The following is a 15428-nucleotide window of genomic DNA, read 5'->3' as shown; positions in this document are numbered from 1 at the left end:
AATTGGGTGGATGTTGGTTCAATGTACTCGTAAAGAGGACTATTATAAACACCTTTAGGAGGAAAAACAGCAGTACTTGAGATGGTTATGAGGTATCTCGGGGGAGATGCCTAGTGGGCAGTCAAATCTGTAATTCTGGATTGCAGTGGATCTGCCAGGAATGCAGAAATGTAATTGTTAAGAAATAATCCAAACTCTCAGTATTTATTAGCATTAATATTAGTGTGGTTTTCTTAATCTCATATTTGTCAATAAGAGCTTTAAAAATTTAAGTACTTAATTTCATTATTTTAAAATCTTTATTTCAAATATCCCACTCTGCTAATCCTAGTTATTTAATTGAATGTTGTCCTGGTTGATTTTTTTTTGATAACCGTTAATACTTGGTATCTTGATTATATAAACCAAGAATGATTTAGGACAACAGATGGTTGTTAGACAAAGTCTTTCAGAGATTGTTTATTTTTATTTATATACAGACTTCACATATATTCTTTTTTAATAATTTCTTTTTTAAAAAAATCAAGCTAACATTGATTTATAACATTATATAAATTTCATGTGTACGTTTTAATTCGACTTCTGAATACACTATAGCATGCCCACCACCAAAAGTCTGGTTTCCATATATCACCATACAGTTGACCCTCTTTAACCATTTTGCCCTCCCCTGACCCTTTCCCTCTGTAACCACTACTCTGTTCTCTGTGTCTACATGTTTGTTTTTGTTTGGTTTGTTTTCTTTCATTTATTTTGTTTTTGTTTGTTTGTGTTTTATATTCCACATATGAGTGAATTGATAGGGTATTTGTCTTTCTCTCTCTGGCTCATTTCACTTAGCATAATACCTTCAAGGTCCACCCGTGTTGAAAATGGCAAGATTTCATCTTTTTTATGGCTTAATAGTATCCCATTGCTTGTATATACCACATCTTCTTTATCCATTCATCTGTTGATGGGCAGTGAGGTTGTTTCCATATCTCGGCTCTTGTAAATAATGCTGCAGTGAACATAGGGGTGCATATATGTATGGTTAGGCTACACTCAAGATGCCTGTTCTCTTGCTCTCTGTACATCCTCGGCTAGACCAGTCCCTGCTTCACTCACATGACTATCCAGTTGTCTTAATTATAAGGCTTAATTAGCTCCTGGTAACTGATGAGCCCACCTGACATCAATTCCCCCTATAAATGGTAGCCTCCTTCTCCCCTGAGTAGCAAAGACTGTTGTCATGTCCTGCCCAGCATCTGCCCCACATGGTGGGGTGTAGCTCCATGACCCTTTGTGTAAGATCCCCCTGTGCAATAAATCACTACTCTCTGTCACTGTCTCCGGGCTCTTTCTTCAGTGTCAAGGCTTGGCAACTGCAAGACTTGCAGGCCTGCAGAGTTCAGTGCAATAATATATCTTTTCAAATTAGTGTTTTCATATTTGGATAAATTTGGAGAAGTGGAACAGCTGGATCATATGGTAGTAAATTAAGTATATACTTAATTTTTTGAGCAATCTCCATACTGTTTTCTACAGTGGCTGCACCAGTTTACGTTCCCACCAATAGTGCACAAGTGTTCCCTTTTCTCCACTTCTCACCAATACTTATTTGTTGTCTTTTTGATAATTAGCCATTCTAATGCACATGAGATTGAGACTGAGGGTAGTCATCAGTTAGATCCATTAAACTGTAACTTGCTTAATAAGTAATGAACTGTAACCTGCCTTCACTGATCAAGCTTGCTTTATTTGTTCTGTAAGCATCAGGTAGCCTAAAAAATGTTTGCCTGAGTTGTTGTTCAGGAACTTGGAGTCAGCTGTGTCCAGTTAGAGTTTGATCTGGTGAGGACTGGTGGGATCACCAACCCTCCAGATGGGCATGCATGAATGTACAATCAGTGACCTTTTGACGTCAGAAGGCCCAAAACTCCACCTACAGAATGTGCATCTCGAGGAGAAGCATGTAGCTTACTTGCGCCTGTGCAGAATGATGATACCTCACGTTTTTCTTGTCTCCAGTTATTTTCCCCACACTCCCTATACCTCAGCTTTACCCAGAAGTATCCCAAGCCCTTCATCTTTGGGGAGGTGGATTTGAGATTTGTTCTCCCGTCTCTTTGCTTGGCTGCCTCGTGAATAAACCCTTTCTCTGCTGCAAGTCTTTGTCTCAGCGTTTGGCTTGCTGCGCCTTAGACAAATGGACCTGGTTTGGTAACAAGATAATATTTCATTGCTGTTTTAACTTGCGTTTTTCTAATAGTTGGTGATGTTGAACACCTTTTCATGTGCCTGTTGGCTGTCTTTATTTCTTCTTGGGGAAAAATGATCCTCTGCCCACTTTTTAATTGAGTTGTTTGTTGTTGTTGAGTTGCATGAGTTCTTTTATGTTATGGATATTGGCGGCTTATAGATATATGATTTGCAAATGTCTTCTCCCATTTGGTATGTTGTCCTTTTGTTTTGTTGGTTTCTTTTGCTGTGCAGAAGCTTTTTAGTTTGATGTAGTCCCATTTGTGTATTTTGTTTTCATTTCCCTTGCCTTAGGAGACATATCTAGAATGATACTGCTAAAGCTGATGAGAGCATACTGCTGCCTATGTTTTTTTCTAGGATTTTTATGGTTTCAGTTCTTACATTCAAGTCTTTAATCCATTTTGAGTTAACTTTTTTGTATATGGTGTAAGATAGTGATCTAGTTTCATTCTTTTGCATGTGGCTGTCCAGTTTTCCCAACACCATTTATTGAAGAGACTGTCCTTTATCCATTGTATGTTCTTTACTCCTTTAATATAAATTAATTGTCCATATATGTGAGAGTTTATATCTGGACTTTCAGTTCTGTTCCATTGATCTGTCTGTCTGTTTTTCTGCCAATACCATGCTGTCTTGGTTAGTATAGCTTTGTAGTATAATATGAAATAAGGGAATGTGATACCTTGAACTTTTTTTTTTTCCCTCGGGATTGCTTTGGCTATTATTGGTTCCATACAAATTTTAGCATTTTTTTGGTCTATTTTTGTGAAAAATATTATTGAGATTTTTTTTTTTTTTTTTTTTATGGTGTGTGGGCCTCTCACTGTTGTGGCCTCTCCCGTTGCGGAGCACAGGCTCCGGACGCTCAGGCTCAGCGGCTGTGGTGCACGGGCCAAGCCGCTCCGCGGCATGTGGGATCTTCCTGGACCAGGGCACGAACCCTTGTCCCCTGCATCAGCAGGCGGACTCTCAACCACTGCTCCACCAGGGAAGCCCTATTATTGAGATTTTGATAGAGATTGCACTGAATCTGTAGATTGCTTTAGGTAATATGGACATTTTAACAGTTGTAATTCTTCCAATCTATGAACAGAGAATATCTTTCTATTTCTTCATGTCTTCAGTTTTTTCAACAGTGTCTTATAGTTTTCGGTCTACAGGTCTTTCACCTCCTTGGTTGAACTTATTCCTAGGTATTTTATTCTTTTTGTTGTGATTGTAAATGTGATTTTTTTAAAATTTCACTTTCTGCTAGTTTGTTGTTAGTGTATAGAAACACAAAACAGATTTTTGTATACTGATTTTGTACCCTGCAACTTGACTGTATTCATTTATTATTTTTAATAGCTTTTTGGTGGCAACTTTAGGATTTTCTATATATAAAATACTATCATCAGCAGATAGGGACAGTTTTACTTCTTCTTTTCCAATTTGGGTGTCTTTTATTTCTTTTTCATGCCTAATTGCTCTGGCTAGGACTTCTAATACCAAGTAGAATATGCGTGGTGAGAGTGGGCATCCTTGTTTTGTTCCTGATCTTAGAGGGATAGCTTTTAATTTTTCATCATTGAGTATGATGCTAGTGGGTTTGTCATAAATAGCCTTTCTTATGTTACGGTACCTTACTTCTATACCCATTTTATTAAGAGCTTTTATTGTAAATAGGTGTTGAATCTTGTCAAATGCTTTTTCTGCATCTGTTGAGATAATCATGTGATTTTTATCCTTTGTTTTGTTAATGTGGTATATCATGTTGATTGATTTGCAGATACTGAACAATCCTTGCATTCCTGGAATAAATCCCACTATCATGGTGTATGATCCTTTTAATGTACTGTTGTATTTGGTTTGCTAATGTTTTTTTTTTTGGCCATGCTGTGTGGCTTGTGGGATCTTAGTTCCCCAACCAGGGATTGAACCCGGGCCCTTGGCAATAAAAGCTTGGAGTCCTAACTGACCACCAGGGAATTCAAAATTGCTACTATTTTGTTGAGGACTTTTCCGTTTATGTTCATTAAAGATATTGGCATATAATTTTATTTTTGTGTCTTGTGCTTGTCTGGGTTTGATATCAAGATAATGTTGGCCTTATAAAATGCATTAGCAAGTGTTCTCTCCTCTTCAATTTTTTGGAAGATTTTGAGAATGATAGGTATTGAATCATTTTTGAATATTTGGTAGAATTTACCACTTCATACATATTCTTAGTCTTATTTTTATTCTTTTAGCAATTTGTGAATAGCATGTCCTTCTTACAATACAAATTATATGATGAGTCTCATGAAATCATTCATAGTGGTAGTAATTAATATTAACTAGCACTTTAAAATAAATAACCAATACAAATCATCAAAATTTGGGAGCCAAAAAATGACATGAGGATCTTTAAAATTGCTTTATTACATCATTACTGCTTTTACCAGGTAGCCTAAAATGAAAACTGGCTGTGTAAGTCAAGAATCTCAATTCTGTTTTCCAAAAATTCCAGTGTGCTCCTGTTTTTCCTCTATATATAGAGAAGTAGGGTATTTTTTGTAATATATTCCTGATTTTTATCCATTTCTAGCCATGTTTTAATTACTCTCTTATCCTCATCCCAGGACTATCTGTTTCTGGCTGTCTCTCTGCAATGCTTTAACTTTAACCTGGTGCTTTGTGGAAGTGGAACAGCTATATAGAGTAGAGGAATCTATCATGCAGTAAAATTAAATCTTTTTGCAATAGGTTTACTTTACTTTTATCTCTCCTTCCACAATCCATTTGATTTTGACCAGTGACTGAATTTTTTTGAAATATTTAAAATAACATTAGAATATATATTTTTTTACAATTTTTTTTTTTTTTGGTCAAAAAACTGATATTTGTTAAAAACCGACTTCTGCCTGAGACTTTGATATCTGTAAAAGTGTGAATAGGCAGCCACCTAGAACCTGAATGATTAGGTTCATTTTTTTTCTTTTTAACATCTTTTTTGGAGTATAACTGCTTTACAATGGTGTGTTAGTTTCTGCTTTATAACAAAGTGAATCAGTTATACATATACATATTCCCCATATCTCTTCCCTCTTGTGTCACCCTCCCTCCCACCCTCCCTATCCCACCCCTCTAGATAGTCACAAGGCACCAAGCTGATCTCCCTGTGCTATGCAGCTGCTTCCCACTAGCTATCTGTTTTACGTTTGGTAGTATATATATGTCCATGCCACTCTCTCTTTGTCCCAGCTTACCCTTCCCCCTCCCCGTGTCCTCAAGTCCATTCTCTAGTAGTCTGTGTCTTTATTCCCGACTTGCCCCTAGGTTCTTCATGACCTTTATTTTTAGATGCCATACCTATGTGTTAGCATATGGTATTTGTTTTTCTCTTTCTGACTTCACTCTGTATGACAGACTAGGTCCATCCACCTCACTACAAATAACTCAATTTCTTTTCTTTTTATGGCTGAGTAATATTCCATTGTATATATGTACCATATCTTCTTTATCGATTCATCTGTTGATGGACACTTAGGTTGCTTCCATGTCCTGGCTATTGTAAATAGAGCTGCAGTAAACATTGTGGTACCTGACTCTATGAATTATGGTTTTTTCAGGGTATATGCCCAGTAGTGGTATTGCTGGGTCATATGGTAGTTCTGTTTTTAGTTTTTAAAGGAACCTCCATACTGTCCTCCTTAGTGGCTGTATCAGTTTACATTCCCACCAAAAGTGCAAGAGGGTTCCCTTTTCTTCACACCCTCTCCAGCATTTATTGTTTGTAGATTTTTTGACGATGGCCATTCTGACCAGTGTGAGATGATATCTCATTGTAGTTTTGATTTGCATTTCTCTAATGATTAATGATGTTGAGCATTCTTTCATGTGTTTGCTGGCAATCTTTATGTCTTCTTTGGTGAAATGTCTATTTAGGTCTTCTGCCCATTTTTAGATTGGGTTGTTTGTTTTTTTGATATTGAGCTGCATGAGCTGCTTGTAAATTTTGGAGATTAATCCTTGTCAGTTGCTTCATTTGCAAATATTTTCTCTCATTCTGAGTGTTGTCCTTTTGTCTTGTTTATGGTTTCCTTTGCTGTGCAAAAGCTTTTAAGTATCATTAGGTCCCATTTGTTTATTTTTGTTTTTATTTCCATTTCTCTAGGAGGTGGATCAAAAAGGATCTTGCTGTGATTTATGTCAAAGAGTGTTCTGCCTATGTTTTCCTCTTAGGGTTTGGTAGTGTCTGGCCTTACATTTACGTCTTTAATCCATTTTGAGTTTATTTTTGTGTATGGTGTTAGGGAGTGTTCTAATTCCATTCTTTTACATGTGGCTGTCCAGTTTTCCCAGGACCACTTATTGAAGAGGGTGGCTTTTCTCTGCTGTATATTCTTGCCTCCTTTATCAAAGATAAGGTGACCATATGTGTGTGGGTTTATCTCTGGGCTTTCTATCCGGTTCCATTGATCTATATTTCTGTTTTGGTGCCAGTACCATACTGTCTTGATTACTGTAGCTTTGTAGTATAGTTTGAAGTCAGGGAGCCTGATTCCTCCAGCTCCATTTTTCTTTATCAAGATTGCTTTGGCTATTTGGGGTCTTTTGTGTTTCCATACAAATTGTGAAATTTTTTGTTCTAGTTCTGTGAAAAATACCATTGGTAGTTTGATAGGGATTGCACTGAATCTGTAGATTGCTTTTGTAGTATAGTCATTTTCACAATGTTGATTGTTCCAATCCAAGAACATGGTATATCTCTCCATCTATTTGTATCATCTTTAAGTTCTTTCATCAGTGTCTTATAATTTTCTGCATAAACATCTTTTGTCTCCTTAGGTAGGTTTATTCCTAGATATTTTTTTCTTTTTGTTGCAATGGTAAATGGGAGAATTTTCTTAATTTCACTGTCAGATTTTTCATCATTAGTGTATAGGAATGCAAGAGATTTCTGTGCATTAATTTTGTATCCTGCTACTTTACCAAATTCATTGATTAACTCTAGCATCCTTAGGATTCTCTATGTATAGTATCATGTCATCTGAAAACATTGACAGCTTTACTTCTTCTTTTCTGATTTGGATTCCTTTTATTTCTTTTTCTTTTCTGGTTGCTGTGGGTAAAACTTCCAAAACTATTGTTGAATAATAGTGGTGAGAGTGGGCAACCTTGTCTTGTTCCTGATCTTAGTGGAAATGGTTTCGGTTTTTCACCATTAAGGACATTGTTGGCTGTGGGCTTGTCATATATGGCCTTTATTATGTTGAGGTAAGTTCCCTCTATGCCTACTTTCTGGTGGGTTTTTATCATAATTGGGTGTTGAATTTTGTCCAAAGCTTTCTCTGCATCTATTGAGCTGATCATATGGTTTTTCTCCTTCAATTGGTTAATGTGGTGTTATCACATTGATTGATTTGCATATATTGAAGAATCCTTGAATCCCTGGGATAAACCCCACTTGATCATGGTTTATGATCCTTATAATGTGCTGTTGAATTCTGTTTGCTAGTCTTTTGTTGAGGAATTTTGCATCTATCTTCATCAGAGATATTGGCCTGTAGTTTTCTTTCTTTGTGACATCTTTGTCTGTTTTTGGTATCAGGGTGATGGTGACCTCATAGAATGAGTTTGGGAGTGTTCCTCCCTCTGCTATATTTTGTAAGAGTTTGAGAAGGATAGATGTTAGCTCTTCTCTAAATGTTTGATAGAATTCACCTGTGAAGCCATCTGGTCCTGGGCTTTTGTTTGTTGGAAGATTTTTAATCACAGTTTCAATTTCAGTGCTTGTGATTGGTCTGTTCATATTTTCTGTTTCTTCCTGATTCAGTCTTGGCAGGTTGTGCATTTCTAAGAATTTGTCCATTTCTTCCAAGTTGTCCATTTTACTGGCATATAGTTGCTTGTAGTAATCTCTCATGATCCTTTGTATTTCTGCAGTGTCAGTTGTTACTTCTCCTTTTTCATTTCTAATTCTATTGATTTGAGTCTTCTCCCTTTTTTTCTTGATGAGTCTGGCTAATGGTTTATCAATTTTGTTTATCTTTTCAAAGAACCAGCTTTTAGTTTTATTGATCTTTGCTGTCATTTCCTTCATTTCTTTTTCCTTTATTTCTGATCTGATCTTTATGATTTCTTTCCTTCTGCTAACTTTGGGGTTTTTTTGTTCTTCTTTCTCTAATTGCTTTTGGTGTAAGGTTAGTTTGTTTACTTGAGGTGTTTCTTGTTTCTTAAGGTAGGATTGTATTGCTATAACCTTCCCTCTTAGATCTGCTTTTGCTGTATCCCATAGGTTTGGGTCATCATGTTTTCATTTTCATTTGTTTCTAGGTATTTTTTGATTTCCTCTGTGATCTCTTGGTTATTAAGTAGTGTATTGTTTAGCCTCCATGCGTTTGTATTTTTTACAGTTTTTTACCTGTAATTGATATGTAGTCTCATAGCGTTGTGGTCAGAAAAGATACTTGATACTATTTCAAGTTTTTAAATTTACCAAGGCTTGATTTGTGACCCAAGATATGATCTATCCTGGAGAATGTTCCATGAGCACTTGAGAAAAATGTGTATTCTGTTGTTTTGGATGGAATGTCCTATAAATATCAATTAAGTCCATTTTGTTTAAAGTATCATTTAAAGCTTGTGCTTCCTTATTTATTTTCATTTTGGATGATCTGTCCATTGATGAAAGTGAGGTGTTAATATCCCCTACTATGTTTGTGTTACTGTCGATTTCCCCTTTTATGGCTGTTAGTATTTGCCTTATGTATTGTGGTGCTCCTATGTTGGGTGCATAAATATTTACAATTGTTATATCTTCTTCTTGGATTGATCCCTTGATCATTCTGTAGTGTCCTTCTTTGTCTCTTGTAATATTCTTTGTTTTAAAGTCTCTTTTGTCTGATATGAGAATTGCTACTCCAGCTTTGTTTTGATTTCCATTTGCATGGAATATCTTTTTCCATCCCCTCACTTTCAGTCTGTATGTGTCCCTAGGTCTGAAGTGGGTCTCTTGTAGACAGCATATATATGTTTCTTGTTTTTGTATCCATTCAGCCAGTCTATGTCTTTTGGTTGGAGCATTTAATCCATTTACATTTAAGGTAATTATCCATATGTATGTTCATATTACCATTATCTTAATTTTTTTGTGTTTGTTATCGTAGGTCTTTTCCTTCTCTTGTGTTTCCAGCCTGGAGAAGTCCCCTTAGCATTTGTTGTAAAGCTGGTTTGGTGGTGCTGAATTCTCTTAACTTTTGCTAGTCTGTAAAGGTTTTAATTTCTCTGTCAAATCTGAATGAGATCCTTGCTGGGTAGAGTAATCTTGGTTGTAGGTTTTTCTCCTTCATTACTTTAAATATGTCCTGCCACTCCCTTCTGGCTTGCAGAGTTTCTGCTGAAAGATCAGCTATTAACCTTATGGGGATTCCCTTGTATGTTATTTGTTGTTTTTCCCTTGCTGTTTTTAATATTTTTTCTTTGTATTTAATTTTTGATAGTTTGATTAATACGTGTCTTGGCATGCTTCTTGGATTATCCTGTATGGGACTCTCTGCACTTCCTGGACTTGATTGACTATTTCCTTTCCCATATTAGGGAAGTTTTCAACTATAATCTGTTCAAATATTTTCTCAGTCTCTTTCTTTTTCTCTTCTTCTTCTGGGACCCCTATAATTCAAATGTGGTGTGTTTAGTGTTGTCCCAGAGGTCTCTAAGTCTGTCCTCAATTCTTGTCATTCTTTTTTCTTTTTTCTGCTCTGCAGTAGTTATTTCCACTATTTAATCTTCCAGGTCACTTATCTGTTCTTCTGCCTCAGTTATTCTGCTATTGATCCCTTCTAGAGAATTTTAAATTTCATTCATTGTGTTGTTCATCACTGTTTGTTTGCCCTTTAGTTCTTCTAGGTCCTTGTTAAATGTTCCTTGTATGCTCTCCATTTTACTTCCAAGATTTTGGATCATCTTTACTATCGTTATTCTGAATTCTTTTTCACGTAGACTGCCTATTTCTTCTTCGTTTGTTAGGTCTGGTGGGTTTTTGCCTTGCTCCTTCATCTGCTATGTGTTTCTCTTTCTTCTCATTTTGCTTTAGCTTACTGTGTTCGGGGTCTCCTTTTCTCAGGCTGCAGGTTCGTAGTTCTCATTGTTTTTGGTGTCTGTCTCCGGTGGCTAAGGCTGGTTTAGCAGGTTGTGTAGGCTTCCTGGTGGAGGGGACTAGTGCCTGTGTTCTGGTGGATGAGGCTGCATCTTGTCTTTCTGGTGTCAGGTCCACGTCTGGCGGTGTGTTTTGGGGTGTCTGTGGCCTTATTATGATTTTAGGCAGCCTGTCTGCTAATGGATGGGGTTGTGTTCTTGTCTTGCTAGTTGTTTGGCATAGGGTGTCCAGCACTGTAGCTTGCTGATTGTTGAGTGGAGCTGGGTCTTGGCGTTGAGATGGAGCTCTCTGGGAGATTTTCGCCGTTTGATATTATGTGGAGCTGGGAGGTCTGTTGTGGACCCATGTCCTGAACTTGGCTCTCCCACCTCAGAGGCACAGCCCTGATGCCTGTCTGGGGCACCAAGAGCCTGTCATCCACACGGCTCAGAATAAAAGGGAGAAAAAAAAGAAAGAAAGAAAGAAAGAAGAAGATAAAATAAAATAGAATAATGTTATTAAGATAAAAAATAATTATTAAAAAAAATTTTAAATATTAAAAAAGGAAAGAAAGAAGACAGCAACCAAATCAGAAAAGAAATCCACGAATGATAACAAGTGCTAAAAACTATACTAAAAAACAAACAAAAAAAAACCGGACAGACAGAACCCTAGGAAAAATGGTAAAAGCAAAGCTATACAGACAAAAGCACACACAGAAGCATACACATATACACTCACAAAAAGAGAAAAAGGGAAAAAAAATATATATATATCGTTGTTCCCAAAGTCCACCTCCTCAGTTTGGGATAATTCATTGTCTATTCAGGTATTCCACAGATGCAGGGTACATCAAGCTGATTGTGGAGATTTAATCTGCTGCTCCTGAGGCTGCTGGTAGAGATTTCCCTTTCTCTTCTTTGTTCGCACAGCTCCCGGGGTTCAGCTTTGGTTTTGGCCCCGACTCTTCGTGTAGGTCGCCTGAGGGCGTCTGTTCTTCGCTCAGACAGGGTGGGGTTAAAGGAGCAGCTGATTCGGGGGCTCTGGCTCACTCAGGCCCGGGGGATGGAGGGGTACTGATGCGGGGCGAGCCTGCGGCGGCAGAGGCCGGCGTGACGTTGCACCAGCCTGAGGCTCGCTGTGCGTTCTCCCGGGGGAGTTGTCCCTGGATCACGGGACCCTGGAAGTGGCAGGCTGCACAGGCTCCCGGGAGTGGAGGTGTGGAGAGTGACCTGTGCTTGCTCACAGGCTTCTTGGTAGCGGCAGCAACGGCCTTAGCGTCTCATGTGCGTCCCTGGGGTCCGCGCTGATAGCTGCGCCTCGCGCTGGTCTCTGGAGCTCCTTTAAGCAGCGCTCTTAATCCCCTCTCCTCGCGCACCAGGAAACAAAGAGGGAAGAAAAAGTCTCTTGCCTCTTCGGCAGCTCCAGACTTTTTCCCGGACTCCCTCCCGGCTAGCCATGGCGCGCTAGCCTCCTTCAGGCTGTGTTCACCCCGCCAACCCCAGTCCTCTCCCTGGGATCCGACGGAAGCCAGAGCCTCAGCTCGCAGCCCTGCCCGCCCTGGCGGGTGAGCAGACAAGCCTCTCGGGCTGGTGAGTGCTGGTCGACACCGATCCTCTGTGTGGGAATCTCTCCACTTTGCCCTCCACACCCCTGTTGCTGTGCTCTCCTCCACGGCTCCGAAGCTTCCCCTGCTCCGCCCCCCACAGTCTCCACCCGCGAAGGGGCTTTCTAGTGTGTGGAAACCTTTCCTCCTTCACAGCTCCCTCCCACTGGTGCAGGTCCCGTCCCTATCTTTTTGTCTCTGTTTATTCCTTTTTCTTTTGCCCTACCCATGTACGTGGGGAGTTTCTTGCCTTTTGGGAGGTCTGAGGTCTTCTGCCAGCGTTCAGTAGGTGTTCTGTAGGAGTTGTTCCGCATGTAGATGTATTTCTGATGTATTTGTGGGGAGGAAGGTGATCTCCACGTCTTACTCTTCCGCCATCTTGAAGGTCCTCTGCACAAGACTCTTAGATAGCCTCATCCTCCAAAGGGCAGACACAGAAGCAAGGAGAACTACTGTTGTGCAGACTGTGCCCGGGGAGAAATTCCAATGGCAGGTATTGGTGACATATCCTCTTCTTTAGCAGGTGGCAGCCTGGCAACTTGTGGTTGTAGGTAGGTGGCCTCAGTTCCTTCCCACTGGATCTCTCCTTAGGGCTGCTTGAGTGTCCTCATGACACGGCAGCTGGCTTAACCCAGGATGAGTGATCTTGGGTAGCTGGTTTTCCTTAGTTAACAATCATCTTTTGATGTTCCCCATTACCTGCGCCAGTCCCCTCCCCTGTCCCGTCCCCCCTGGTACTTTAGCTCAGGGAGGAAGAAGCTCAGAGGGACTTGGCTGAATAAGGGGCTTGAGAGCCTAGGGATGAGTTTTAAGCCGCTTTCCCCACAGTCAGGAGGAGGGACGCTGATGCTCCAGCCGGACCCCGCGCCTCCCTTTCGCCGTTTCCCCTCAGGACGCTCAGGTCCACCCTGATTAGGTTCATTTTTATTTCCATTACTTAGGTATGACCAGTGCATCTCTTTTATCCTAGATTTTCTATAATTTTCCTTTTTTTCTCTAAATGAACTGGTGGAGTTGATTTTGGAGTGAATATGGAATTAAAGTTCGTAATTTCCATTTGCTCCCTCTACTCCCTGCAACTCTGCTGCTATCCTGGGCAGTCTTTATTAATGTTTCCAATTTTCCCATCCATTTACTAAAGCTTAGCAACTGTCCCAAGTTTTTATCGTTTCTCATAGCTTTCTGGGTAAAGTTTAAATTCTTTAGCTTAATCATTTATTATCTACAGACTTGTCAAATTTCCATCATTTTCCTCTTCAGACATTCTGAATTATTTGTACTTCCTTAGAACACATTACTCTGTTTTCTGGCTCTTCCTTTGCTATATGCTAGTCTTCCTGCTTTTTCTAGCTGTAACTTGTGTCAGTTTTCCCTTTTCATAAAGGCTGTTGTACATCTGCTTCTAAGCCGTCTACTTGGCTCTCAGAGTTTCTTCCATCTTCCAGCTGCTCCCAGTGGAACACCATGACCTTTACTAGTGGTCTTTATATGGAGCTCTGGGGCACAGGCCCATTGATAAACTACTGCTGCCACAACTTGGCTATCAGTAGAGATGTGGTTGGAGCAAGCTACAATTCCCTTATTTCCCCATTCCTTTATTTCTCACAGTACCACCACAGGTACGGCTGGATCAGACTTCAGAGAATAGTTGGAGTAAATAAAGGAAATTAAAGTATAACAGAGAAACATTTAAAACCAAGACTAAATCCAATTTCCCTCCTTCCCAAGGGAAAGCATTCAAGAAGTTGAATCCATCAGAGTGGCCTCTTGTATACTTCCTTTACTCGTTTGTATTCCAGGCTGTACTTCTGAGTGCCTCCTTCTACTCACCGTGCACCTTTGGGAACCTCATCCCCTAGCCTCAGGACTGGTTTTGGTCCGGGGGTTACTTTCCTCAGCCATGTGTTTCGACAAGTTTGAATCCTTTTGGCTACTTCCTGTCAACATTGTCCATGGTAGGCTTTGACACCCAAATCTTGCAGAGTAGTTAAGAGTTTGTATGATTTTCTCTAAGTCTGAACACCTTTGAAGTCTTCCTGCCAATGTAAATTTTGGAAATGCCTCTGATTGTTCTAGTTGTTCGTGGATAACTCTTGAATCAGACACTGTAAATCTTCCCCAAGGACCATTGTTAAATTTCAGACGGAGTGTGACCTGAACCAATAATACAAAGAGAAATGTTTTCCTTAATGCCCCCAAAAGGATTCTCTCGTAATGAAGATACTACTTCACTTTATATAGAGCATGATTTTTCTCTGTCTCTGACTGACCCCTTTATTCAAATTGAACTCCCTTGGCCTGTTTTAAAAAGAACGAAGTCCGTGGACAAGCCAGGGCAGCTTATTTGGTTAAGTAAAGATTCAGCTAAAGCTGTTAAATCACCATGGACTAGATTAGATTAAATTTTATTACAAGGGTAGCTATTGGCTAGCCTCCTTATTGGTGGAGTTGAGATTTTTTTGTTGTTGTTCTTTCTATTACACATCTCACTCCCACTTGTCCTTTGCCATATTCCTCCAAAAGCTGGTCAACGTCATTTGGTATAAACATCCTTTTGTGCATCTCTGGCAATCTAGCATAGCTCCATCACAGCATTATACCACAATCATTGATTTATTTGTCTGTTTTCCTAGCGTGTGGAATTTAGTGAGCAATCAGGAAATGTTTATCGAATGATAAATGCATCAGTAAAAGAAATTGGCGTCTGTTATCTTCTAAATTTACTCTATTTCAACAGTCCCTTAATGATTAGGTATAAGATTTCATGGGGAGAGCTAGTTTATTTTCTAGTGATTAAAATCCAGTGCCTGCAGTTAAAATTTCTGTGTGTTGCATGTTAAGTTTTGAATTATAAGTATCTTGATCAGGAAAAAAGGACCAGAGAGCTGCTGAGGCCCAGCCCACAGTTAGTATTTACTCCCAGCACTGGAGCTGTACTTTGTACAGCCTTCTGTCTTGGGGAGGAAGAAACTGAAATAACAGAGTATGCTCTGAGAATCAGTCCCCTCTTGTCTAGTAAATGGCAGATAGTCAGATGCTGTGTATTGTATTATTCATTTAACCCTTTGCTATTTTGACAAAAAGTTAAGTCTTTTTACATATAGAAAAGCCTCTAATGCTGGTGTGATTTCTGTTTAAAAGTAGGAAATGCATGTTACTGAGGAATGGAGGAGAAGGAATTTTCTTTTTCTGAATATGTGTATTTATGCATAAGTATACAGGAAATTTACAAAGTATTTTTAAATGTATGTGGTCTACTTTGTGTAAAGCTTCCATATAAGGGATTTAAAAATTACTGTGCACATTTAGATCTAAGCTGTTTGGCCCACTGTTGCTCTATCATATGTATTTTTTGGATATTTTCGAACATAGATCTTTCGAAGAAAAAGAAATAGTTGTCAGCAAAAGTTTTTCTTTTTTAAAAGAGGAGTTAATAAAATGCCTGTTTCATGATCAAATATATTATTTGACTTTTCTTAT

General features: G+C 39.1%; 1 protein-coding gene across 8 annotated transcripts in view; it reads left to right on the top strand.

The window, feature by feature from the left end:
* Positions 1–15428, top strand: part of CCDC171 (coiled-coil domain containing 171) — a 359813-nt gene that overhangs the window by 171859 nt on the left and 172526 nt on the right. The window lies entirely within an intron of this gene.

This window comes from Orcinus orca, chromosome 6, assembly GCF_937001465.1.
Source record: "Orcinus orca chromosome 6, mOrcOrc1.1, whole genome shotgun sequence".
NCBI classification, from domain to species: Eukaryota; Metazoa; Chordata; class Mammalia; order Artiodactyla; family Delphinidae; genus Orcinus; species Orcinus orca.
This window is presented reverse-complemented; position numbering and strand designations above follow the sequence as displayed.